We start from the raw sequence: 27,875 nt of genomic DNA on the forward strand, positions 1-27,875 counted from the left end.
AGACTTTGGAATGCCAAGGTTGAAGAAATATCTTTGTAAAGAAAGGAATGTCATGGAACAGTAAGTGTGTTTTTGCTACATGGCCCTGGGGATAATTATCTAGGGAAAACCACCCAGCAACATTGCTGGGGTCACTAAATCAGCAGCCAGAAAAACAACTCTTGTGCTAACTTACTGACAATAAAAGTTATTTTAAATCCTCAGTAATTTACTCATTGCTATGAAAGACCAGACCTACAGAATCTATATATTCCATTTGTCATTTAGATCATTCAGTGTGCATTTTGCATGTCAACTGCCAACTGACTGCTGATGCTGAATTTATATGGGGATGGTGACTATCACTCTAGTTAAGAGAAGACCTTAGCAAAGCATACTGTTCAGAGAAATTCATTTTCCTCTGATGCTTGCCTGGAAATTTGGTTTATGTTTGAATACTACATAGCACCCAGAGCCTTAAATGCCCTAATTGCCTTTTATAGTACATTAACCAAAGTATTAATTTAAAATATATTCTAATAATAATAATAGTGAAGATTAGTTGATGTTAATTTTTATACAGAATTTATAATTATTTCCATTTTAATGAAGCAAATATTAATTTCATTTATTAACTAATATCAAGTGTTTGGCTTATATAAAGTTCAATTTCTTTGAAAAAAGTTATAAATTAATTATAAATATTTCCTTTTAGATATTTTTTATGTGTGTGAATGTTTTGATTATATTTATGTCTGTGTCAAATGGGGGCGTTGAATACTCTGGAATTAGAGTTACATGGCAAGTGTGAAGTGCCATATGGGTTCTGGGAATTGAACCTTGGGGATTCTGTGTAGAGGAACCTGTAGCTTTACACTGTTAAGTTTTAATCCTCTTTTAGACTAAAAAGGGAATTGTAGGGGAACCTGTAGCCACGCCTGCTTAGGGTCTGGCTACTGCTCTGCCTAACCACGCCTGCGAGGGTGTGGTCAGGGTGATGTAGAGTGAGAGGTTCAGGGCTGCGTTTCACTTTCGGTTTTCCCTTTCGGCTTGTGGTACAGACTGCTGCCACACTGGCTGGCTAGGTCGCTCTGTAAGTAAGGCTTTTCCCTATTAAATACCCTTATATTTCTACCTGACTCCGTATTGGTAATTTCCTACTTTACTTCTGGAAGAGCAGCAAATGCTCTTAACCATTGAGCAATCTCCCAAATCCATACTTGGGAATATTTCTTATAATAATGCCTACTACAAAAAATTAACATCAACTGGCTGTATTGCTTGGTGGAGGTTGAGTGACTTTGAGCTTATGTAGAAGAGATGGCACTAAGTGAACATCCATTATTCTCAGCAAGAATCACATGAATTTAAATATTTGTTGTATCACACTATTCCTAGGGAGACATAAATAAACATTTACTCATCACAGATGTGAAAATGATGACAGACCAATGTAATGATGTCACCAAAGTCCAATTTGGTACACCAATGAGTTTGTTGGGGGTTACTTACAGAAGTATGGATGGGATATTACAGGAGTACAGATGACTTAAAGTCAGTTGCTCACCAAAAGCCAACTCCAGCATGGGTGATGCTTCATAAAAACTGGAATTTGAAGCTCTCTGCATAACTTGCAAACAGCTAAGTAGGTTTCAGTACCTCATCCCCTTAGCAGTCCTTGCTGATTACATAACCTTAGGAGAACACAGAGAAGCCTTGTGCATTTGCTAAGCTGCAGGGTCTTTCTGAGTCTTGTTTATTTTCTGAATGAGCCTCCCTTTAGAATTTCTTAAGTCTTAAAGAGCTTCCTTCCAGAATGGAATGCTTCAATTCTAAGGAAATTGCCACACAGAACATTAAAGAGATAAGTAAAGACCCAATTGATCCAAGAAGACATGTAAATTAAGACCAGTATATTTAAAGAAAAACAAGTTGATAGGGAATGATATTTAATCCATGATTTAATCTTGCAAACTTTGCCCTTGGTGTCCAAATGTCATGGCTACTCATATTTTCAAACAGAATGTAATCCTATAGCTGGGTTGTTTCCATCTTTAGGAACAAACATGGGTGTTCATTGTTAAACTTGGTACTCAAGTGCATTATTAAAAGTTCAGGTCCTGGGCTGGAGAGATGGCTTAGAGGTAAAGAACACTGGCTGAACCAAAGTTCAGTTCCCAGTACCCACATGGCAGCTTTACAAGTGTCTGTAAACTGCAGTTCCAAGGGATACAACACCCTTGCAAGGACACACACACAGCCAAAACACCAATGCACATAAAATAAAAATAAATTATTAAAAGAATTTTTAGAAATTCATGTCCTTTCATCTCAAAGATCTTTATCGAGGATGACAATGCCTGTTTATCTCCTGACAATTCTCTTAAATAGCAACATATCTATATCTATATCTATATCTATATCTATATCTATATCTATATCTATATCTATATATCTATATATATGCATATATACGTATATATATATAGATATAGATATAGATATTGCATGAAAAGGAGATTTATTTGATGTGGACACATTAGAAAAGAGGACAAAGAGATCCAGTGACAGTCTAAGTCCATCACTGGGGTCCTGAAGTTATAGTTTAACCTCAATTTGATCCTTTTTTATTGTTTTATTTGAATTAAAAACAAGATTCAATTACATGACAATCACAGTTCCCTTCTCCCTCCCTTTCTCCCCTACCACCCCCCCAACTAAAACCCTACCTATCACATATCCTTTCTTCTAATCTACACCTGATTCAACCTTTCTGCTCCCTCATGACCTCTGCATCCTTCCTCTTCTTCCCTTCTCATTCTCGTAGCTCCCTCCCAGCTCTTCCCATGTTCTCAATTTGCTCAGGGGAATCCCTTTCCCCTTCTCCAGGGGACAATGTTTGTCTCTTTTAGGGTCATTCTTGTTCACTAGTTTCTCTGGCAGTGTGGATTGAAGTGATGTCAATCAAGAAAAAACTTTAAAAATTACTTTTAAAATCAGTTAACCTAGTAATTGAAACGTCTTATATATAGTGATTTTCTACTCTTTTGTGGCCTTGTTTGGGGTATTCACTTCCAATTCTTACTCACACTAGAGACCAGCTTTACTTTAGAAAGCATATTTCACTGGAACTGACAGCTGGAGGGCACCATTACTGTGGAAGCAATCTCATTATTTCAACCTATAGAAACATCAGAACTCTAACTGTCGCTTAAAAATCCCTCTGAAAGAATAAAATCTATAGACTCTGTAATGAAAACATCATCAAGGATTATAATACAAAAATTTCATGCATCTTGTACAAAATGTTAAATGTTGGCTAGAATTAGCTTTGGTTTTCTTTGTATAATAAAAGCCATCCTATGGTAAAAGTCTAATATTATCTAGTTATATCTAAAATGAAATTGAGATTTTAAACTGGCCAATGTTTTGAGTTCTTTGGAAAAGGGCTAAATAAAAATAATAAGCAAACATTTTTATCTTCTTTAAATGTCTCAGTGCTGTGGCATACCTATGTGTTTTAAAATGAAACAGAAGTGTACAATACCTTCTAGGACAATGCACATTCACTCAGTTGATCTTTTTTCCATTTTGCATCAGTAAACTCACAACACAGTGGATATCGGGTAGTGAGGGAGCACATATTGGCTAGGCAGCTTTTAGCATCCCTCTTTATGAAAACTACACTTAACTCTATTCCTCCATTTCATGACTTAAAAAACAAAGACTCATTCAGAATGCTGGAAAAAATCACTGCAAAATTATTTGACCTCTAGATAATAGAAGATTTTATCTTTGACCTTAGCAAGTAGTATGATTTTTGAAGAATGGCATTCAAGCTGGAAATGGTTATCTTAATTATATTGATTATTTTTAGTGTGAGGTAATAAGTTAAATGCAGCTTGCTGGTTAAAGGTGGGGAATCTATCTCTCTCTTTCTCTCTTTCTCTCTTTCTCTCTCCCCCCCACCCCCGTGTGTGTGTGTGTGTGTGTGTGTGTGTGTGTGTGTGTGTGTGTGTGTGTGTGTTTAGGTAAGTTTGCAAGGATATGAATCTGATAAGTTAGGAAGAACTTTTAAAAAATGATGTCCAGTGTATCAGGAAAATTGCTCTTGTACTTATCATTTATTTATTTTGCTTCTGGGTGTTACCAATATGGCTTTTGTACAATAAAAGGTGTAGCAAGTTTTATAGTTGAGCTCAATCACTTTAATCTTTCCCTGTATGACAGGAGGTGGTTAAAACTTTAGAAGAGATGTTAAAGTCTGATCATGCTCAGTATTAATCACCAAAACATGGGACTTGTTACATGTTGCACAAAAAATATAGTCATTTGTTGATGGAAAAATACAAAACCTACAGATTATTCCCATTGTCCTTGAAGCAAATTGACTTCTTTGTTAAGAGTGATTCAACCCAACCTCTTTTCCAGTACACTTGTACTCTGATTGTTGGCTCTCCTTTCAGCTTGTAACAGTCCCTTCACTTATCCACTTGGAGCTGGAGTCAGCCTTAGAAGAAGCCTAAGAAACCAACAAGACCTGGAGGGCCATCTCCCCTCCCTGGCTGGGCACCTGGAATTTTGAGTCTTCCTTGCTTTAGGATTCATGCTGTGCAAGCACTGTCACTTCACAGGAACAGCTCTTCTCAGTTTCTGTTGGCCAGAACACTGCTCTGCAGAGAGAGAATTGCAGCCAAGATTCCTTGCTCAGTGAGAAGGTGTCGCTAAGTCAGAAAAGGTAAAAGTGCTGTTTCGCACAAGAGAAAGTGTATTAATTCTCTGTGGCAATGCTTCATTTTTAAAGGAGTCCTTTTGATGTCCTGAGCTGTACATGATGTGAAACACAAAGGTATAATGACTCATCTTTGGATAGCAATGTGCTTACAGAGTGTAATTTAATTAAGGATTAAGGCGGCCTATTGTTGCTGGTTTGGCATCTGAGGATGTGTCTGGTTTTTTGCATTTGTTACTAGCTGCATGATCATCAAAAGGCCATTGTGGGTAGGCAGGAGCAATTTTCTGGTGATTGGATCCCACTTAGACACTGCTGTTAAGCTCTGTCATAATAGCAGTTTTATGATTTATATAGTTCTCTGAGAAAGAGACAGCAGACCCCATCACCTGCCACTCCGGAAATGATTTTTCTCTTTCATCTGAAGGTCATACTTAAGCCTGTGAATCATCTGTCCTACAAGATGAATTAGCATCTTATTTGCTGTATTAAACTCCCTTGTGCCTAAAGTATTTTGATGGTTTTAACTTATTGCATCCTTGTTTTCAATACAACTTGGTTCAAGACAGAATAATACAGGGTGTCAGAGACTGGGGATCCTGGTAAATGTAGACTCATTTATTAAAGACTGAGTCTCCCTCCAAGAAGAATCAGAACTAGTGTAAAATGCCTCACCTTTGTAAAGGTTACTCCAACCAAATAATGGTGTTGGAAAATAACTATTATATCAAGGTTTTTGATATTTACAATGGTTGAAGGAATAAAATTATGTAAGTTACATATGAATTAAGGGGAGATGCATATGGAATTGAAGTACTCTATACTTCTTGACTTCCATAAAGTGAAAACACATACACACACACACACACACACACACACACACACACACACACACACACCACAAAGGGTCAATGGACGAATGTCTAGGCAATAATCTAATAGCAATAATAGGAAATATTAAAATGATTGACTAATTCAAATAAAGTCAAGTGCTGTGGCTTGGGTGTAGCTTGAATGTTCCCTCAAAGGCTTATGTATCAAAACATAATTCCCAGTAAGAGGATGGAAGCAATCCAACCATGTTGCATGGAGGTGGTGCTTTGGGAAAATGATTAAGATTAGATAATGCCACGAGGATAAAGCCCCATTGCTGTTAATGATGGCCAGAGGACACAGACAAATCCACTCCCTATCTCCTGCCAGGTGGTACCTTGTACAGCCCTGGGACTTTGCCACCAAGAAAACAGTTACTAGATGTGGCCCCTCACCTTGGACTTCAGACTCATAAGTCACAATAAATTTAAAAACATTTTTGCATCGTCTGTGATTTTGTGTTATTGTAATGACTAAGGGAAGAAAGAGAAAGAGAGGGAGGGAGGAAATGAGGGAGGGAGGGAAGGAGATAAAGAAGCAGTTTTGGAAAATACAAAATAAATACTAAACAGGAAGATTTAAATCTTCAAGTAAGTTTCATTACAATTTAATTTAATTATTATTAAATTTAAATATAAGTGGGAATGGACAAAATAGAGCAAAATCATGATATTAGATAAAATCAGAACTCAATGTCATGTAAATTGTGTGTTGCACAAGGAAACATAAGAAAATTATCATAAAAAGGTATGTAAAGGTATGGCTTGTGAATTCTAGCAGAGAATTGTTAAAGACACTGATCGGAAAATGCAATTGGACATCTTTTAAATAATTTCTCAATACAGAAGACTGTTGACAAAATTATGAGATCATCTCCCAGGCAGATTATACCCACTTGTTCGATAGAGGCAGTACTGTTATATAGGTAACCAGCCACTTTGCCTGAGTTTGAGGTCCTCTCTACCAGAAGAAATCCATTCCTGGTCCTGGAAACCTGAACAGCAACCCATGACAGGTGAAGCCATTGGCTCTAGGAGAGACCTGATTATTGCCTTTTGACGATCACACAGCCAGTAACAAATGCAGAAGGACCAGACAACCTTAATAATATTGTTACCTGAAATGATCCTGGCATAAAGACCACATTATGTGTGGGTCCATAGATACGACGAGTCTAAAATAAGCAAGTCCATAGAGACATAAAGCAGATTAGTGCATCAGTGGATAAGAAGGCAGAACAAAAGGGAGTGATTGCTATGGGGTCTTTCTGTGTGTATGAGTGAGTGTGCACTTGTGTTCATGTGGAAGCCAGAGGTGGACTTCAATATACAAGTGTTTGTTTTCCTCCTTCATTTTCAAGACAGGTTTCCCAATGAACTTAGAGCTCATTGATTCGGAAAGACTGACTGGCCCTTAGCCTTGAGAGTACAGATGGCCACTATGCCCTGCTTTTTGGCATGGGTTCTGGGGTCACACCCGAGTCCTCATGCTAAAAGTATGGTATAGAATACATGCTATGTAGTTCTTAATAAAATAAGTGTGGAGTTGTAGCAAGAACTGTAACACAAATATTGAAAACCCATGAGACTGCTATTGGGGTTCAAGCTTCAATCTAAAGATCAGAGAAGCAAAGCAGCTGACCACCAGCGCTTACCTCTACCTCAGACTGAAAGGGCTGTCCTGTCCTCAGTGTAGCTGGAGAATAAATCTCTGAAACTGAATACTGAATGCCCTGCTCCTATTTTATACACCTCTCTAGAGCTTGGGATTAAAGACATGAGATCCCAAGTGCTAAGATCTCCTTTGTGTGAGCTGTTTGTCTTTTAGATTGATTCACTCTAATGTAAGCCTGGGTAGTCTTGAACTCACAGAGATCCACCTACCTTTGTCTCCTGAGTCCTGGGATTAAATGTGTGTGCCACCACTGCTTGGCTCTGTGTCTGTGTCTAACTTTGAATTTCAATTTCTAGTTGTTTTATTAGATCATAAACAATATATCACCACATAGAGTTATTGCATTAATATTATTCAAAGTAAATTTCATCACAGCAATATTACCAGAAAAGGATGAAAATGAATTTTTAGGCAGCAATTCATCAATAAGATATAAGAAGTCCTATAGGTGTATTAATAATTATTATCATACAGTGCACTAAAAGGATGCATTTATTTTAGTTGTAGAAAATACATGTTGCAAAATTTAATGGAAGTGAAAGGAGAAGCTGACAACTGTGTAATTATAGTTGTAGATTTTGATATTTGTGACTCTACCTACAAATTAGAGAAAAACCAAAGAAGATATCAATATGAATAATATTGATTAATGAACATTTATACTACAACACACTTAGCAGGCAAGTGTACAGCTTAACAAATTTATAGAGATATATTTTGCGTGTTAAAAATTAACCAATTATACATGCTGTTTGATGAGCACTGTAGAACTCTGTGCCCATACTACTGTTCCTTTTATAGCACTCCAGAGACACCACATTGAATTCCCGCATGTTAGTTTTAATCAATTGCTGTTGCCACTCCTGGCCTTGGCAACCAGTGCTCTACTTGTGGTCTTGGCAGCCTAGCCTTTTCTAAAATGCCATGTGAATAAAGTCACACAGGAAGTTCTTTGTATCTGCTTCCTTCAATTTAGCAAAATGTCTTGATGTTTATCCTGGTTGTTTCATGTATCAGTGTCTGGACCCTGAGACAGCATTGTATGCTAGCACAGAAATCTGTCATAATTTGTTCATCCAACTTACTAAGTAATAGATATTTGGGTGTCTTCCATTTTTCAATTGTTAGAAGTCATGCTCCCATGAACAGGAAGATCTTTTTTCCAGGTTAAGTGGCTGGGAATGGAATACTTAGGTCATATGGTAGTATATGCTAAATTTTTAAAATGGACTGAGAGCTATGCAAAGTGGGTGTTGAGTTCTGTAATCCTATAACAATGTATCATTGCTAGCTTCTTTTTCACATCCACACCAGCACTTGGCACTTTGTCTTTTGAACTGCATCCCTTTTAATGTGTACTAGTAACAACTCACTGTAATTTGAATTAGCATTTTATAATGATTAATGATATGAAGCCTCTTTTTATGTTCTTAACTGCTGCTGTTATAGTCTTTGTGGTGAAGTGTCTGTTATAATACTTTTGCCTTTTTAGTAGGTAATATGAATGTTTGTCTCCTTAAGTACTATGCAGTGAAAATTCTTTATAATTTCTGGATGTGTCCTTTATAAGAAAAATGCTTTGAAAATATTTGTTTAAATAATGAAGTCATTTGAAAATCAAAAGTTTTTAATTTTGTAGATATTGATTTGTTCATTTTGTGATGGATGGGAATTAATGGCTTTGATATAACTAAGAATTCTTTGCCTATGCTGAATTTATGAATATCTTAATCTATGTCTTTGCATGGTCTCTTATATAATCTTGTGTTACATGTGAGTCTCTGACCCATTCTCAGTGAATTTTTGATAAGACCACAGAGACTATCATTCACAGAAAACCCTACACTTGAACATGAAAGCTTCAACATGTTTAAAATGATGATGGTATGGGGATATTCATACCTTTATATTCATATTCATATACTTTCATATTCATAGTCATATAATTTCGATTCATATCCTAGGTAGCTCTAATGTGCCAGGTCCTGGGTTCAATCCTTGCATTGAAATAAAAAACAATTAAAATCATGTAAAGTTGGTCCCCCGAGATGGGGAACAGGACAAGATCTCCTGAGCTAATTGGGAGCACGGGGGAGGGGAGAGGGAGTTAGAAGAAAGGGAAGGGGAGAAGAGGAGGGGAGGGGAGGACACGAGGGAGCAGGAAGATCTAGTCAGGGTAAGAATAGAGGAGAACAAGAAAAGAGATATCATAATAGAGGGAGCCATTAAAAGTTTAAAGAGAAATCTGGCACTAGGGAAATGTCCAGAGATCTACAAGGATGACCCCAACTAACAATCTAAGCAATGGTGTTGAGGCTACCTTAAATGCCTGCCCCTGATAATGAGATTGATGACTACCTTATATGCTATCCTAGAGCCTTCATCCAGTAGCTGATGGAAGCAGAAGCAGACACCCACAGCTAAACACTGAGCTGACCTCCTGAAATCCAGTTGCTGAGAGGGAGGAGTGATGAGCATAAAGGTCAAGACCAGGCTGGAGAAACCCACAGAAACAGCTGAACTGAGCAAGTGGGAAGCTAATGGACCCCAGACTGATAGCTGGGAAAGTAGCATAGGACTGTTCAGACCCCAGGAATGTGGGTGTCAGTGAGGAGGTCTGGTTAATCTATGCAGCCTCTGGTAGTGGATCAATATTTATCCCTAGTACAGGAATGGACATTGGGAGCCCATTCCACACAGAGGGATACTCTCTCAGCCTAGGCACATGGGGGAGGGTGTAGGCCCTGCTCCAGATGATATGACAGACATTGAAGATCCCCCATGGAAGGCCTCACCCTCCCTGGGGAGCAGAAAGAGGATGGGATAGTGGGGGACAGGGGAGCAGAGGAGCGTGAGGGAACTGGGATTGACATATAAAACAAGCTTGTTCCTAATTTAAATTAAGAAGGGGGAATCATGTATATTCTCTACAACAACTGAATTGAATTTGAAATAAATAGTATACTACATAGGACTCGCTAAGAAACAGCTATGTATCTATGCATTAAAATTAGGTGAATCATGGAAATGTCTCAGATTTATTATGGATGTTGAAATATACCACAAAAAATAAAAGAGACAGAGACTGATATTGCGGTTCAGGCTTCAAGCTGAAGATCAGAAAAGCAAAGCAGCTGGTCACTAGCTCTTACTCTACTTCGAAATGAGAGGCGATCCTGGCTTCACCAAACCTCAGACTGTAACCTCTCCTCAGCATGGCTGGAGAATCCTGAGACTTGAATATCTTTCCATCCTCAATGTGGCTAGAGAATGAATTCTCCATACTGACTACTGAAAACCCTGCTCCTATCTTTTGTACCCTTCTAGTGCTGGGATTAAAGGTGTGTGCTGGGATTAAATGGTGCTGAGCCCATCCTATTGTGAGCTGTTTCTCTTTAGGACTGGATCAGTCTTGTGTAGATCTGGGTGGCCTTGGACTCACAGAGATCCATATAACTCTCAATCTTGAGTCCTAGGATTAAAGGTGTGTATCACCACCCCCTAGCTTCTGGCTGCTGGGATTAAAGGTGTATATCACCACTGCCTGATCTCTGTAGCTTGAGGCTGATGTTGCTTTCTGAATCCTCAAGCAAGCTTTAATAAATCATAAGTAATATATCACCACATTGAAAGTTCTATCATCCAGGCTGGAGAGATAGCTAGCAGGTTAAGAACACTGGCTGCTCTACCAGAGAACCCTGGTTCAATTCCCAGCAACCACATGGCAGCTCACATCTGTCTGTAACTCCAGTTCCAAGGGATCAGACACCCTCACACAGACATGCATGCAGGTGAAACACCAATGCACATAAAAACGGATAATTTTAGAAAATTCAAGAGAAAAATTGAAGGAATGAAAAGGCAGAGAACCAAGAAAGCCTGTGGGACAATTCTGTTCCGGCCTAAAACGAGCCTCAGAATTACAAGGGGGGCACTGGAGTACATCCCAGTATTTGTAGGTCTATAGCAGAAAAATATGACTTCCCAGCTGAAGATAGTCATTACACCTCACTCTCTGCTTTCTATTCAAACCAGATTCTCAATGTGTCTATTAATTTGATCTTTAAGAAAAGTAAATGCAAACAAAATAATGAGGGGATATATATACATGGTTTTTCTATCAATCCATTCTATACAGAATATGTAAATAACACTTGGCAGATAAGACAATTAAAATTTAGTCAATTTAAACTGACTCAGCTAAAAATTGAAAAATAGTTGAATAGATACAGCAAAATATATGAAATAATAATGGTCAATGATCTGGGAGTGACGGTGCAAGCCTTTAATCCCAGCACTTGGGAGGCAGAGACGGGTGTATCTCTGTGAATTCAAGGCCAGCTTGGTTTAACAGCCAGGGCTGTTGCACAGAGAAATCCTGTCTTGAAAAAAAAAAGGAAATGTTGAAATTGTTAGTTATCAACATAATGTGATTCTCAAGAATTTTAGTTTGTTGTAATTGTATATTTTTTCGTTGAGTATGATTATTATACTTATTTTAAGTCAACAACTAATTCACTTAAGAATTAGTTTCTGTTGACTTTTTTCTCCTTGAAATGGTCCACATTTCTGGGTAGTTTATAAGCTGAATTATTTTACAATGTGTTCCATATTTTGAAATGTTAAGTTACAGAACCTCTGAGTTTTATTGTCAAAAACTATTACCACATCTATTGAGATGATGATGTCATTTTTAAGAAAACTTGTATCAATTATTAAGTTTACAGACATATTTATTGAACTATTCTGCCTCTCTGTAATAAAGTTAAATTGTTTGGGAGTGGTGTTATGATAAATCTTTCTGACAAAAGCCACTGAGCCTTACCACCATGTGGGCACTCTACGCCAGCCGCCTGCCCAAGTTAGGGCCCAAATTAATGCACAGAAAGACTTGTATTAGGTTCAAAGCTGCTTGGCCAATGACTAGGATTCTCATCTGCTAGCTCAGTCTTAATTATCATAAATCTATATATTTTATAAGACTTATCTTATTGGACGCCTTATTGGCATCCCTCCTTGCCGGTGGCTCACATTCCCGCTGCTGGAGGAGGAAGGGGAAAAAAGGGACGCTTCCTGTTTTTCTTTCTTTAAATGAGTCTCCTTGCTATGTCACTTCCTGCCTGGATCACCACGTCTCTACTACATTTCCCAGAATCCTCTTTGACTTCTAGTCCTGTCTAACTTGCTGTCTCATTGGCCAAACAGTATTTTATTCAATAATCAACAAGATAAACATACAAAGAAGTATATTCTCCATCAGAGTAGTGGTCTTTTTGACACATGCCTGTATTGAGAATGTAATTCTTTTATTGAGGCCTTCTGTTCATGAGGGATATTTGCCTGAAGTTTTCCTTTTTGGGGAAGCTGAGTCTTTACCTGGTTTTGATATTAAAGATTATTGGCTTCATAGATTAAGGGCTTCATGGAAACAGTTTGGAAATGTTCCTTCTGTTTCTGTCTTTATCTCTTCTTTATTTTTTAGAAATTTGTTTAGTATTTCTTTGAAAGTCTGGTAGAACTCTGTCATTTCTGGGTTCTTTTAAGTCAGAAGTTGTTGTTTTTTTAATTATCGTTTCAATCTCCATATTTATTATGTGTCTTTGTTGATCTCTTCTTAGCTTTAATTTTAAATATGCAGCTGCATCTTGAGATTTTTCCATTTCTTTTAGATTTTTCTCACTTAAGGGAGTATAGCAGTATATGTTAAGAATTCCATTGTTATGTTATTGTTATGCCATCATTATGTAAATATATGCAATAGAGATGTTATAAATATACATATGTAATACCAAATAGGACAATACTACTTATCCTAACATCCATAAGCTAGCTCATAAAACCTCAGAGACAGGCATGCAAAACCTCCCTTCCATTGTTGGCTAGGGGAGTCCAGAAGACTCCTAAAGCAATATAGGTGATTGCCATTTCCCTTGCTGGCCTCTTAGAACTTGGGGACACTATTGCTGCAAATACCAGAACTAGAAGGAATCCAGCAGGAACTAACCTGGAAGCCTCTTCCCTGAGAACTAGCTTTCATAGTACCAGAAGTTGCTATGTAAGCTGTCAAGGGAGAAAGCAAATCAATAGTCAGACTCAGCAGCTGCCAAAGACTACAAACACAATACTGATTGGCCTGGCAGTACATCCCCAGAGGCATAACAATGGGGGTGACCAACAGCTGTCTAAAGAGAATTAAGGCCAAATTAATAGGAGGGAACTCATGCCTGGTTCCAAATATCTCATCAGTTATCCATGGTTGGAGAGGAGGCCACCAACTCTAGAGGAGTACCTTAAATGTCCATTTTTCCTAAACTAATATAACCATATCCTGAGTCTTTACCTCACACCCATAAGTCCTTTGTCAAAGAAGCTTCTCTTCATAGCAGTTGACTGCCAAAGAGATCTACAACTGGTTAAAAGACAGAGAATAAGTGATAGCAGGGTGTCCAGACTCAATGGGTACATCTATAAGTCAGCCCCTACACCTATAGCTCAGACGACATCACAGAGAGATTGTGAGCTGGAGGAACAGGACTCCTGCTGCTAGATAGTGTCTTCTCGATGTAATAGAGAAGCTGCACTTACGAAACATTGATAATAAGGTTACCTAAGCAAGACCTGCATAATCACGCCAGGCAGAATGTCAATATGGCCTGGGAAAATTTCACAAGGCCCCACATGGCGTGAACAGAAATTATCCTTGTCCTTTGCAATTGATTCCTAATTTTATATTCCCTCTATGGAACTCCAACATATGAGTGCTAACTCTGGCTAAGGTAGGTGGTATGCTTTCGCATAAGGCTGAGATTCTCCCAATACAAGATCTCTTATATTAGTAGACTCAGCAGACGCTAAGATGGAAAGCCACTGGTTTCCAAAATATGAATGAGCAGAGGTGTTTTTGTTTTGTTTTGTTTTGTTTTTTTCTGTGCCTGAACTTCTGTCTACTTTAAGGTCATAATTAATACAAACCCAAGGGGTTTCTATGCGGAGTGAAAGAAGGGCCAGGAATCTGTTCCTATTGGGAGTGTGGCTCTTGTGTTAAACAACATAACACTCCCAGGAACTGGGAAGCACCCAGTAACTAGGCTGAGCAGCGATGAGGTCTGTCAGTGAGCTTCCACACATATGTGCCTGTCAGGATCCAACAGGACTCCAATTCCTTCCATTGACTGTCTCTATCATTTCCTAGAGGCTGAAACTCTGTCCATCAGGCCAGCTCCACCAAGCTTCCTACTTCTGGGTGTGCCCTGATATTTTCAAACTCCTTGCCAGCGTCACTGAGACACCAGATGAAGCTGGGTGGAGGGAGGCATTACCCAGAACCTGGGGTGTGGCTATGGAGATTATGTTTTCACACCTTGCTGTGTAATGAGTTCTAATGTTAGTAGTCTTCCGTAAATGGGTCGATATTCCATCTAAATACTGAGGGAATTGGACCAAATGTCCAAGAAACCAACTTTAATGCTCTGTACTTTATTAAGAAGCAAAACCATATTAACAACTACAGTTTCATGTGTGTGTGTGTGGGGGGGGGTGTATGCAGATGCCCGTGGAGGCCAGGGATGTCAGAAGCCCCTGCAACGTTAGTGACAGGCAGTTGTGAGCTGCCTGATGTGGATGCTGGGAACCCAGCCCAGGTTCTCTGGAAGACCAAGCAGTATGTGCTCTAAACCACTCTGTCATTCTCCAGCCCCTAGACACGATTTTATTTTAACGCTGTCATTGTAATCTCAAGGCCAACAGCTTCCCTGAGGGACCACTCATCTCTTTAGGTGTTTGAGAGAGGTGGTGCTGACAGTTTTCACCTCCAGTTGGTTTAATTACCACACCACAGATTGGACTGGATGAGGAGACATTTGAGTTTCATGTTTCCACAAAGCTTTGAAAAATGGCTGACACAGGGTAGGACTCCATAAACAGTTGAATCAGTAAGAGCATCTGATTGGTGACAGAGCTGGGTTTAGAATTCTCCCTACCTTTAGCCCTCCAACCTTCTGTGGCAACAAGACTGTTCTCTATCCCAAGTCCTTCTTTTGGGGGTTTCCCAGATGCACCTGTTGCTGGGTTTGTGCATACGAGGTCAGAGAGCTTTTTCCATCAAAGGATCCACCCAGTTCTTCTATACAAAGAGAAAGAGGGGCATCTAAGACAGACGGGCGACTCTCCCAAAGACTACAAAGAATGTCCCTGACTTGCCGAGGTCGTCCTTAAGGAGGCCGGCCTGCTTGTCTCTGCTGCTCACTTTGGAAGCCTAGAGGGACAGTTCTGCAACGCAGGCCCCTGCTGGGAAGGAAGGAGCCTGGGTCCCTGTGGCCCTGGCTGTCCTTGGCCTTGACTGGGCGGGGCTCTCTGGGGCTCCAAGCCTAGCTGTCCCCCCGAGGGGCGGTCGGCTGGCTGCGGCAGGAGGCGGGGCCCGGCGCTCCCCCTCCCCGACACTGCGGCGGTGGCAGCGTCTGCCCCAGCGCTGCGCGGACGGTGGCGGAGCCGGGCGGGCCCTGAGCGGGGCGGGAACAGGCGGGGCGGGGCAGCCGCGGAGCCCGGCTGGGGCGAGCACAGGGCGGCGCTCGGCTGCGCGGGCTTCGGCGGCGGCAGCGGCAGCGGCAGCATCGCATCCTCTTTCCCTCGGCTTCCCTCTGGCCTCTCTCCTCTCCTTCCTCCCTTTGCGTCTCCGGTCGTCCGGCCTCCCCGGCTCCTGCCACGGAGGAGCTCAAGCTCTCCGAGTCAGCGGCGAACACGGGTGCGTCCACTTTCCGCGCCCAGGTAAGACATCGTCCCCGCCTCGCCCAGCGCCGGTCCTTCCTCCTCCGGCTCTGCGGAGAGAGCCACAGTCCGGAAAGTAGGAACCGGACCGGACCGGACAGGCTAGTCTTGCCCCTGTGTTGTGGAAGAGAGAGAGAGAGAGAGCCCTCGCAGGTTGGCGCTGTCCAGGCCTGACCTCTCCAGGTGTCGCTCCGGGGCAAGGGACCCGGCTGGGTACCTAAGCTCTGGATTTGTAGATGAGTCAGTGACCTCGTTAGGTACCACTTTAAAACCACAGGAAACTTCGGTTCAGGTTAGGGTACATGTTTTAAGAGTTAATGTGGCCCGAGCTGTAGAAAGAGGGAATTATACAACGATCCCGAGGAAAGGAATTAAAAGTAGAGGATATTATTATTATTATTATTATTATTATTATTATTATTATTATTATTATTATCGTCTCTGTGTGCTCACAGCCTCAGAGTTCCGAACACTGAGGAAAGAGGTGAGGGAACACAGCCAATTTCAAATTTCAAATCATTTCTGCAGAGACAACAGGAAGAAGAAAATTGGTATATTTTGGTAATTTTAGGAAAATGAAAAACCGTCCCTTGGTGGTAGAGGGCGGGGCTCAAAGGTACAAGCGTGGCCGAGCTTGTATTTCAGCGCAGTCCTTTCTTCCTAAAGGAGAGGGGTGGGTACCCAGCTGCATCTGCTCTTCTATTCATTTCTTAATTCTGAAGCTTTTCTTTGCGAGTGGGGGGCTGGAGTAAGGACTGCCTTCCCTAGCCTCGCCTTTGTTCCAGAATGGAAATTTAAAGGCCGAGAGTGCCTAGGAAGCAGGAGTCGGGAGGTGTGTGGTTGGGTGTGTGAGGAGGGGGAGGGGACAGTGAGCTGCTGGAGTCAGAAGGCAGTCCTCGAAAACTGGAAATAGGCGTTTTTCCTCCTGGCATCGGGGATTCTGGATTTTGTCTGCAGATAAAAAGGTTTGGTTAGCAACAAGCTGGCATGTGATAATTGCTGTTTGCCCTCTGTCGTAAGGTCTGAGTGTAAGGCGTCCGTCCGGGACACAGACCTTTTGAAACTGGGTGTGAAGCTTTTGTCAAGGTACAGACACACACACACACACACACACACACACACACACACACACACACACACACACACACACACACACACACACACACGCCCTGCACACATGCTACAAAATGGAGTGGATAGCCAAAAGACACATCTTTAAAAATTCATTTTCTAGGGTTTGAGGATTATGCTCTGATGAAAATTATGTTTTAAAACAACAAAAAGCTATCATTGAGTGGCACAGAATTTCGGTTGTGATACAGAAAAATATATTAGTAAGGAACCAACTTACATATTAAAGATTAAATTTCTTTAAAATGATCGGTGAGAGGCAATGCCTGCAAACTGAAGTTGAGGCTTGCAGCCACAGTGAGGCGATGGAGAACAAAGCCTTTTATGTGAACCACATTATGCAAAAGGTCCCTGTGTGTGAGCTGCAGGTACCAGCCCAGTAGAACAGCCGGGCACTGCCACCCTTTGCTTTTACTGTGGTCAATTATGGTATTTTTGGCAGTCAAAATAGGATAAACAAAGCCCTTTAAAATGCTTTTGATTTTATGCCCACGAGGAAGATTATAGCCTGAGTGATGAAAACACCCCTTTAACTGAACCTAGTGCCTCTTATTTTTGGTAGAAAACCTTAAAAATTTGCAAATCATTTCCAGTCATTTTCCCCATGCACACAAGGACCTCCCCTTCTAGAAGAGTTGAAAGTCCTTGTTCCCCCCCATGGGAAAATATTGTATTTGTGCTCACGTCCATGTGTATATGTCGTAAAAATAATTTCCTTGTGATTTTTATCTGATTCTCATAGCTTAACATCTGCATTCATGATTTTGATACTATCAGACCAGTCATTCCTCATTTGGTACATACCATTTATCTGTGTATACTTCATTTTATTCTATTATATTTTATAATTTGCTATAAAATTATTTAATTTTCAAATTTTTCACCTCACACTTGGGAAATTGCATACATCAAGTTATCTAGACATTTAACAATTTGGCTTCCCTTAAAAAAATTAAAACTACTATTTCATGGCATTAGTTCTTATTTTCTTTGTTTCTCTCCTGTCTTAACTCCCTCCCCTTCCCCAGGAGCCAAGCGAGCTCCTTCTTGCTGACTGTTCTTGTACTGTTCCTGCTCCCACTTTTGTCTAGACTACCACAGGTGGAGCCAGCATTTCCAGGAGTCTTGAATTTAGGATGTGCTTACTCCACAGCAGCATATTCTCTCTCTCTCTCTTTCTCTCTCTCCCCTCTCCCTTCCCTCCCCCTCTCTCTCACTTACAGCACCTTCTCAGGAGATGGAGATGGAATGTGCAGAAAGAGCCCAACCCAGTGAAACTGGCACAGCCATGACCTCATGCTAGTAGTTCCTTCAGTCCCATTGAGGAAGCTGACATCCTGTCAATGGAGACCAAGCTCCAGCCACATGCCCATCCAGGGCCAGAAGCCCTGTTCTCACTGTGGCCTTTGCCAACACTGTTCTGCTAATGTTAAAGGCATATCTTTCTCTTTTATGTATTTCTTTTTTTCAGGGATCTTGAATTTGGCCAGAAACACACAGTCAGGAATGAAACTTGGCACAGAATGTTCTAGGCCCGAAGGAACAATTTAATTCTGTGCCTCCCCTCCCACCCCTACCACACCCCCTGATTTAAACCATTTTACACATTTTCTAAATGTCAGGATGAAGAAAGAAAAAAAATATGCTTGTTTGGTAGATTTTTAAATATTTCCCTTGTGACACACATGTATTTGCTGAATTTTACTGGTATTAGATGTCAGAGAGGAGCACACTTTTGCACTTGGGCATTTAAAATCAAGTACATTTGCCTAGATGTGCAAACGGCAGCAACTGGACCCCTCTGTGATTCATGACTGTCCCTGTGAGACAGAGCATAGCAAGGTGACTGGGGATCTTAGGGTGACTCTGACTGTTAAATTCTTTTCAGTGCTGGGCTTTCTCTTAGCACCTTAACATGAAGAACCAGAGGTAAAGAAAACACTGTCTGACCAGTATTACCCCTCAATGCTAGGATTGCTCTCTCAGGTAAATTACTAATTGAAGGCAGGCCTTTTGGAACATTGTTGCCTCTTTTGTGTCTGATCTCAATGAGTTACAGATGTTAATAAGTTCTTCCACAAGTGTCATTATCTGAGGTTTATTACTTCTTATCGATTTCTGATTGTCTCAAAACTATTAGTACCAGGCCTGGCTTCCAAGCACCCAAAGCCAATATGGAACTGCCAAGTAAGATGGGATGCACTCAAGGCTGAAACCAAGGGAGAGAGTCTATGGGGGAAGTCAGGGTGCATTGGAGGGTAGAGGGAGAGGAGAAATAAAAGAAAATTCTCAGCTGCTAGTGTTTTCCATGTAGGGTGCAGATGAGAGCTTGTGGACCGACATGGGTGGAGGTGGAGGAAGTCTGTTTTGTCTTTCTACATCAGTGATGTGCTGTGTCCCCTACCCTCCCACAACATTACTTTGAGCTTAAGGCTGTGGGTACTTCCTTGTTAAAATTATACAGGATACTTACTGAAAGCAGGTCTGCAATGAACTAAAAAGTTGAAAACAATGTGAGCACAATTAGTTTACTTTATGGGAAACATTTTGAATCTAACCTTTGGACTTTGATCCTTCCTCTCCAAAAGATGAACGTTCCTTTTTGTGGTAACATATTCAGCTGTGATATATTTTACTTACACATTTTAGGGGAATTGTTTGGCAACTCAAACAGAAGTCTGTTGTTAAGTTTATACTGTACACAAGGGAAAGAGTTTTTTTTTTCTTTTAGATTTATTTATTCTAATAAATGTCCATGCAGTGTTCAACCTGCATGTATGCCTGCAGGTCAGAAGAGGGCTTATTGCAGATGACTGTGAGCCACCGTGTGGTTGCTGGGAATTGAACTCAGGACCTCTGGAAGAGCAGGAAGTGCTCTTAACCTCTGAGCCATCTCTCCAGCCCCGGGAAAGAGTTTTAAACATTGCTTTTTGTTACAACATATAACAGAGGGGACAAATTCATATCTATCTGTCTATCTATCTATCTATCTATCTATCTATCTATCTATCTATCTATCTATCTATCTGCTTTTTTGAGATGCTAATGAGTTGTTAAGAACAACTATTTATTTATTTATTTATTTATTTATTTATTTATTTATTTATTCAGAGACAATGTAGCTCAATGTATCATAAATAGGCCCAGAATTCCCAATGCAAGCTCTGATTTGCTTTGAGTTCTACTCTCCTTCCTCAGTTTCTTCTAGTTCTGGACAACAGGAAATGTGCTATGACACCTAGCTAAACTTATTTTTTTTCTTGTATTGAAAATAGGCTCCTTTTTTATACAAAATATCCGGATTACAGTTTCCCCTCCCTCTATTCCTCCCAGTTCCTCTCCACCTTCCTTTTGCACCAGATCCACTCCCTTTCTGTCTCTCATTAAAAAAGAACAGGCTTCTAAGAGATCACAACCAAACATGACAAAATAAAAAAATAAGACAAAGCAAAAACTATCATACCAAAGTTCAATATGGCAACCCAACAGAAGGGGAAGAGTCCCAAGAGAAGTCACAAGAGTCAGAAACCCAACACATTCTCACAGTAGGGAGTCCCATGAAAATACTAAGCTAATAGCTATAATATATACACAGAGGATCTGGTGCAGACTCATGTAGGCCATGTCCTTGGTGCTTCAGTCTCTGTAAGCTCATATGTGCCTTGCTTAGTTGATTCAGAGGGCCTTATAATCCTGGTGTTCTCCATCCCCCACTGGCTCTTACAATTTTTCTGCTCCCTCTTTCACTGATTGCCTGAGCTCTGAGGGGAGGGATTTGATGAAGACCACCCTTGTAGACTCTCTCAGGGTAATAATCTGGTGGTGGGTTTCAGCATCTGTTCTCTTCAGCTGCTGGAGGAAGCCTCTCTAATGATGGTTGGACATTGATCTATGAGTATAGCAGAATATCATTAGGAGTTATTTTACTGATGTTTTTTATTTTTTTAAGGAAGTAGTGTTTGCTTTTATTCTAGGTCTTTGGGATATCTAGTCTCTGTTTCTTGGTTACCCAAGCAGCTTCAGGTGTGGGTGCCCTATCAGGAAGTAAGCCTTAAGTCAAATCAGACATTGGTAGGCTACTCCAACAAGATCTGTGCCACCATTGCCCTAGAGTATTTTGCAGGCAGGACAGATTTAGGTCAAAGGTTTATGGCTGGGTTGGTGTCCATGTTTCTCTTTTGGTAGCCTGTAGGATACCTTCCCACAGCAAAGAGACTAGAATGTAAGGATGAAGGCTCCATGTAGGCCCCAGCTTCACTTCTCCATATTCAGTGGATTGTGTAGGTGTTCTCCTTGGCAATAGACCCTGCTGTCTTTCCATAACATCCTTGGTCTATGGATTTGTAATTTGATTATCATTTACTTAATGGCTAATATTTACTTATAAGTGAATGCATACCATATTTTCTTTCTGGGTCTGGGTTACCTCATTCAAGATGATTTTTTTCCTGTCTACCCATTTGTCTGAAAATTTCATCATGCCATTTTTTCTAATACCTGAGTAATACTCCATTGTGTAAATGTACCACATTTTACACTCTTCTGTTGAGGGACATACAGGTTGCTTCCTGTTTCTGACTATTATAAAACTGCAATGAATATGGTTGAGCAAGTGTCTTGTTGTAGGATGGTCTGTCCTTTTTGAGGTAGATTAGTTCCAGACTTTTTGAGGAACCATCATATTGATTTTCATAGTGTCTCTACAAGTTTGTACTTCCACCATCAATGGAGGAGTGTTCCCCTTATTCCACGTTCTCACCAGAATGAGCTTTCGCTTGTGTTATTGATCTTAGCCATTTTGACAGGTGTAAGATGGAATCTCAAAGTGGTTTTGATTTGCATTTCCCTGATAATTAAGGATACTGAACAGTTCTCTAAGTGGTTCAGAGCCATCAATAAACTCATTTACATTCGAGTTTACATGTGAGTTTACAAATGCATACAAATGCTGGACTTTTTCTTATCTTATTTCTTTTCTGTCTTCCTGCTTTCCTGCCTGCCATTCTTCCTTTGCTCAGTACTTCCAATTTGTAATAAACAGACAACAAAAACATCACTGATCCTGAGAAAGTGAAAATACAGCCTATTGTTTTGGATATAGTTATTCCCCATTATGCTTACATTTCTGTTTTAACATGCAGCTGTAATTTAACTTCTCCTTAAGACTCGTCCCTATTTTGGTCCTGTCTTTGAACTTATCTTTTTGTATCTCCTAGTCATAGTCTTTTCCTCATTTGCAGTTCTTCCATCATGTAGTACCCTACTTCAGTAAGACATTCCCAATCGGGAAGTTGCTGGTTTGTGTCTCCCCATTTTTGTACCCATACTAGTCCAGTGCATGCAGAGGATGTAAATGGACGTTTTCGGTCCCAACCACCTGTTCCCAAATACCTAGCAGACATTTCTCAAATTACCACACAGAGGCTTATATTAATTATAAATGTTCTGCCGATGGCTCAGGCTTGTTACTGGCTAACTCTTACACTTAAATCAACCCATAACTCTTATCTATGTTTAGCCACATGGCTTGGTACCTTTCCTCAATACGGCATTCTCACCATTCTCCTCCTACTTCTCTGCATTTGCTGGAAATTCTCCAACTCTGCCCTTCGTCTTCCCAGAATTCTCCTAGTCTGGCTCTTGCTCTCAATCTCTTCCTGCCCAGCTATGGACCAGTCAGTTCTTCATTGTCAAACAAGAGTAATACATATTTGTAGTGTAGAAAAGGATTCTTCCACAGCATTAGGATGGTACTAGGTATCTTCCTCAGTTGCTCTCTAACTAGTTGGGGGTGGGGTGGGGGAGGAGACTTGCTCCCTGAGCTTACTGGTTGGCTAGATTGACTGCCTAGTGAGCTCCAGGATCCATCTGTCTCCACCTTCACCCCTTGGTCTGTTTACTTGGATTCTTTTTCTTGGGTCCTGGGGATCCAAACTCAGGTCCTCATGCTTAGCAAACATTTTACAAATTGAGCATCCTCCTAGCCCCCAGGCTCCTTATTTCATGGAGAGTCACACATGGCAATTATTTTCTCATCACCATTCTTTACATTATTTAAAAAGTTTTCAGGCAACAATGGCACATTTACATAATTAATTGTTTCAAGGTGAGAATTTTGTCTAATCAAATGATTTCTTAAAAATTATTTGATTCACCTAACACCAAATAAAACAGTTTGGTTATTCTTCTTGTTTTTGTTTTTAAGTTAAGTTGAATAGTGACTACTAGCAGTCTATTGTTTTCATGTTAGATGGTTTAGATGAATCCACCGATATACAGCAAAAGCAGTGGAGCAATCAGTAAATGTTGAACTGTTTAATATTAAGTAAAATATTCCTAATTTCAATTCTCTATGTAAAGTTATTAGTAGGTAATCTAGAACCTACCTGAAAAAGACTGTGAAACACAATGCTTGAATATCCACAATTTCATCCTTTAACCATATAGATCTTTAAGTTTAATGAAGACTTATAAGTAAGCATACACATGGGCAATTTGACACAGAATAATTGTGTCAGCATGAAGTCTTTGCATTTTATGCTTATCATTACTGAAGGTGGTTAGGGCACTGTACAGTCATTTTAACTGTAACCATTCATTTTCCTACTGTAAACAGATCCATTGTAAATGTTGTAACACTGATATGATGTCATGAATTGGTTGAGAAATGATCTAATGCTCTGGATTGGAAAGAGTGCTACAGCATCGCTTGCAGAAGCAAAAAAAAAAAAAAAAAGCATTTAAATAATACCCAACTGTGGTATTATTTGAAAGAAAATTGCTCCCAAAGGGAATGACATTGTTAGGAGGTATGGTTTTTGTCGGAGGAACTGTGTCACTGTGTGGGTGGGCTTTGAGGTCTCTTTTCACTCAGTGTGACAGTCAGTTGAGTTCCTGTTGCATCTGAGTCAAGATGCAACACTCCGAGCTCCAGAACCACATCCGCCTGCATGACGCCATGTTCCTCGCCATGATGATAATGGACGGAACCTCTGAAACTGTAAGCTGCCCCCTCATTTAAATGTTTTCCTTATAAGACTTGTGGTGGTCATGGTGTCTCTTCACAGCCATTAAAAAAAAAAAGTAACTCAGAAACCAGCTTTGAAATTTCACTGCTGGATTTGTGTATCTTATATCTAAAAAGGGTAATTTAGTTGTTTTCCATATATTCTCTCTGGCAGGATGAAAATAGTAATATGGAGCCTACTTTTGTTGGTGGAGAGGAGACACTGTATCCTTGCAACTCACTGTGCAAAGTGGGCAGAAAGTGTTTTTAGGATTCAACTCAGAATTCCCTGTGTTTAAAACTGCCCCGTAGGCCAGGCAGTGGTGGCGCACGCCTTTAATCTCAGCACTTGGGAGGCAGAGACAGGCAGATCTCTGTGTGTTCAAGACCAGCCTGGTCTCCAGAGGGAGTGCCAGGATAGGCTCCAAAGCTACACAGAGTAAATCCTGTCTCAAAAAACAAAACAAAAAAACCCAAAACAATTAAACTGCCCTGTGGTATAGCAAGGAACAGATCTAATCCTTTCATTTACTACATGTACTTCTTATTCTTTGAACAAAAATTTTAATCTTCACATATAGTTTCTTTATTGTAGTGCCTATAACAACTTATTAGCCCACCAACTCTGTCTACCTTGTGTTTCACAGAGGAATACAATGAAGGTGGTGGTACGTGCGTGTGCCATTATCCTCCAAGACAGCTACACACACACAGACACACATATGCACGTGCCCCCCACTCCCCACCGCACGCATGAACACAACAGTTTTTCATAGTTGAGACCAACTGTTATTCTGTCCACTGAAAATTTATTTAATTTAAAAACATACTACAAAGTACCATATGAGAAATGTAGTATGCAATACAATTTATATGAAAAATAATTAAGTATTTTTATGAAAGCAAAACATATGAAGTTAAAAGTACAGTTGGCTCCATTTATCTACAGCCCTCAGTGATTTAATCTTTAAAAATGTTAAAAAAAATACTGAACACAATATAAGTTGCCCACCCCACCCCCCTGTCATTAATCCCTGGAAAATACAATGTAACCACTATGCACATAACATTTGCATTGTGTTAGGTGTTGTAAGTAACCTGTCAGTGATTTAAAGTGTGTGAGGATGGGTCATATGTGAATGTGACAGGGTTTTCTGAAAGGGACATAAATGTCTGATGAACTTTACAACAGTGGAATCTGGGCTATACTCAGAGGCAAAAGGTTTTCTCTGTTGATGGAGATTGTCTAAGTACTTGCCACTTGTAAGGCTAGATATTGCAAAGAGTTACAAATTGTCTTTATTTTGGGGTTACAAAGAGAAATGGGATTCAAAGGGAAAACACAGACTCACAGAATACTGGACAAGGTGGAAGCCACCATGTCCAGTGGTTCTGCCCTGGGGAGTTATGAACAAACACACAAGCTTGCTCTGCTCCAACTTCCCAAGAAAGAGAGAATACCTCTTCTCTCCTCTTATCAGTCCACAAGTAGCACCTCACAACACATCTGAGGTCTGATACCCCAAAAGCTATTGGCAGAATGAATTCCCATAACACACTTGAACTTACCTTTTGAAAGGTTCAGAAGACATTCTTTTACCTGGACAATGCAGTTGACATTCCTTTAAATAGCATGAGTGAGGATGGAAGGGACTTCAGGACTTTTGCTGCTTAGAAAATATAAGTAATAAAGCTACTGGAAGATGACCCAGTCTCTAGTGCAACAACAAAGACACTCTAATCTGGTTGGGACTATTTAAACCAGCTGGGACATTGCAAGTCAAACGGAAGTTGGCTTTGTTCAAAAGGTGTATGCTGAGTGTTATAGTGGCCTTTGGAGTTTGTTGTATGTTTGTTCCTTTGGTCACTAATTCTTTTTTCTGTTTGAGAGAGAATACATTGGATGACAGTTGTTGGCACCCAAATTAGAAGCTGTGACAGCTTTGTACAGCTCTGTACTCTGATTTCAGAGGCTCATGTGGATTTTTCAGAGAATATCATGGGGATTTATGGACTCTAAAGTTCTTTATGTTAAAACAAAGTATCACTGAAAATGAGTTGCTTGGATTTGAAATATTGACCCTTTTCCTGCTAATATATCTGTATTTTAAATGACATCACAGTGCTTTGTAATCCTGGACTTACTGGCTTAAAAGGAGTGTGTGCATATGTGCCTGGAAATATATCATGTCATTAAATATAATATTTTAAATTGCTGAAACTAGGCTAGGGATGTAGTTCAGTTGGTAAAGTGCTTCCATAGCATACATCAAGCTGTGCATTCAATTCCCAGCATAGTGTACACCAGGTGGGGTGGTGCACATCTGTAATCCCAGTGCTCTGAAAACAAAAGCAGGGGGATCAGAGGTTTAAGTCAACTTTTTCGACACAGCTGTCTGAGGCTAGCCTGGGCTACATGAGATCCTGTTAAAAAATAAAGTATTTAAATTGACAAATAAATTGTATATTATTAAAGTATTTCTTCTGTAGGCCTTGTTCTACTACCAAGGGAGCTTTAACTATTAATTTTACTAATTGTATATGAATTTAAAGGCATTCGATGGAGAAAAGATGCCTCTGTAAGCTAGCTGAGGCAGGCAGCCAATGAGCGACTTTTCGAAGATAGTTAATTTGGAAGCAGGTTTGGAGTTCTGTAATTTGGTCCCAGACTCAACCCTTTTAAAGGGGTGTCACGGAAGACACATCTCACCCTGGCTCTGTGTTCCTAGCCTTGCTATATTTCTGTTTCCTGAGCTAAGGGTGGAGTAGGATGACAGCTGTACCTGCCCAATCTTGTGACTCAGTTGGCTTTCACAGGGATAATAAAAGTGGGAGGGACTCGGAATTTAGGGCCATTCCAACTAGCTGTGTGCCAGCTTTGCTCCCGAAAGCCCAGAGACTAAATCTGATCCAGGAAACACTTCTAGGCTCCTGCTCCAGGGCCATTCCTGTGGTTTGGATCTCAGGAGAGAAGCTTCAACTCTGGGGAGGAATGCCCAGAATCAGGGCCAAGGGGTTTTGCTCTGACCTTGAACCATCTTCACTGAAGCCTTCAGGTTGACTGGGTTTGTGTTTAAACTTGGTCCTCTGCAGAAAGACAGTCCAACAAAAACAGCCAGGTTGAATTTTTTTCTGATATTTTGCACCATACAACATTTCTCAAAAATAGTTTCTGTGTTTCCCCCTGTCTTGGCATTTTTAGTTAAAGGAAGTGAACTAGAAAGCCGGTACACTGCTGTCTGTGCCTGGTTCCCACTTACCTTCCCACTCCTACGTCCCTTCCTGTTTCTCTGCCTACAGTGCTCAGTGCTTCTTGTGTTTTTGCTTCTTCTAAGGAAGTAGCAAATTAAAGGAGAATTAAGTGTTGCCGTGGTTACTGTGTTCAGTAGCTATACCTGCACCCACGCTGCTTAGACATCCTAGAGTCTTCAATACACAAATATTTCAAAGGCATGAAGAGTATCTTGGAGGAAAGAAATTAAGCAGAAACCATGCTTAAATATTTAAAGAGAAACATAGTCTGTGCTGCTGAAAAGTGAAACTCTAGCACTCTCTGGGGAATGAAAGGATTCTAATGTCACCTTCTGTTAGAGAGTGCCATGCTGTGTGTCCTGATTCCCTAGATAAACATATTTAATTGTTGGAGTGACCATTTTGTTACTGTGAAGATGGAATGGGACATATTTCTTACAAGATTTTACCTACAATTGAATAACA

General features: G+C 40.3%; 1 protein-coding gene across 6 annotated transcripts in view; it reads left to right on the forward strand.

The window, feature by feature from the left end:
- Positions 1-1,022: 1,022 nt before the first annotated feature.
- Map2 (microtubule associated protein 2) overlaps positions 1,023-27,875 on the forward strand; it is a 281,331-nt gene continuing 254,478 nt past the window's right edge. For 5 of the 6 annotated variants that reach the window (XM_035441009.1, XM_027397118.2, XM_035441006.1 and 2 more), the window contains exons 1-2: positions 1,023-1,072; positions 4,446-4,717. The gene's annotated coding sequence lies outside the window, so the exon portion shown is untranslated. Of the gene's footprint in view, positions 1,073-4,445; positions 4,718-15,818; positions 16,022-27,875 lie in introns of those variants that run through there. The other variant, XM_035441005.1, reaches the window with a different exon arrangement.

Source organism: Cricetulus griseus, chromosome 2 (assembly GCF_003668045.3).
Source record: "Cricetulus griseus strain 17A/GY chromosome 2, alternate assembly CriGri-PICRH-1.0, whole genome shotgun sequence".
Taxonomy (NCBI): domain Eukaryota; kingdom Metazoa; phylum Chordata; class Mammalia; order Rodentia; family Cricetidae; genus Cricetulus; species Cricetulus griseus.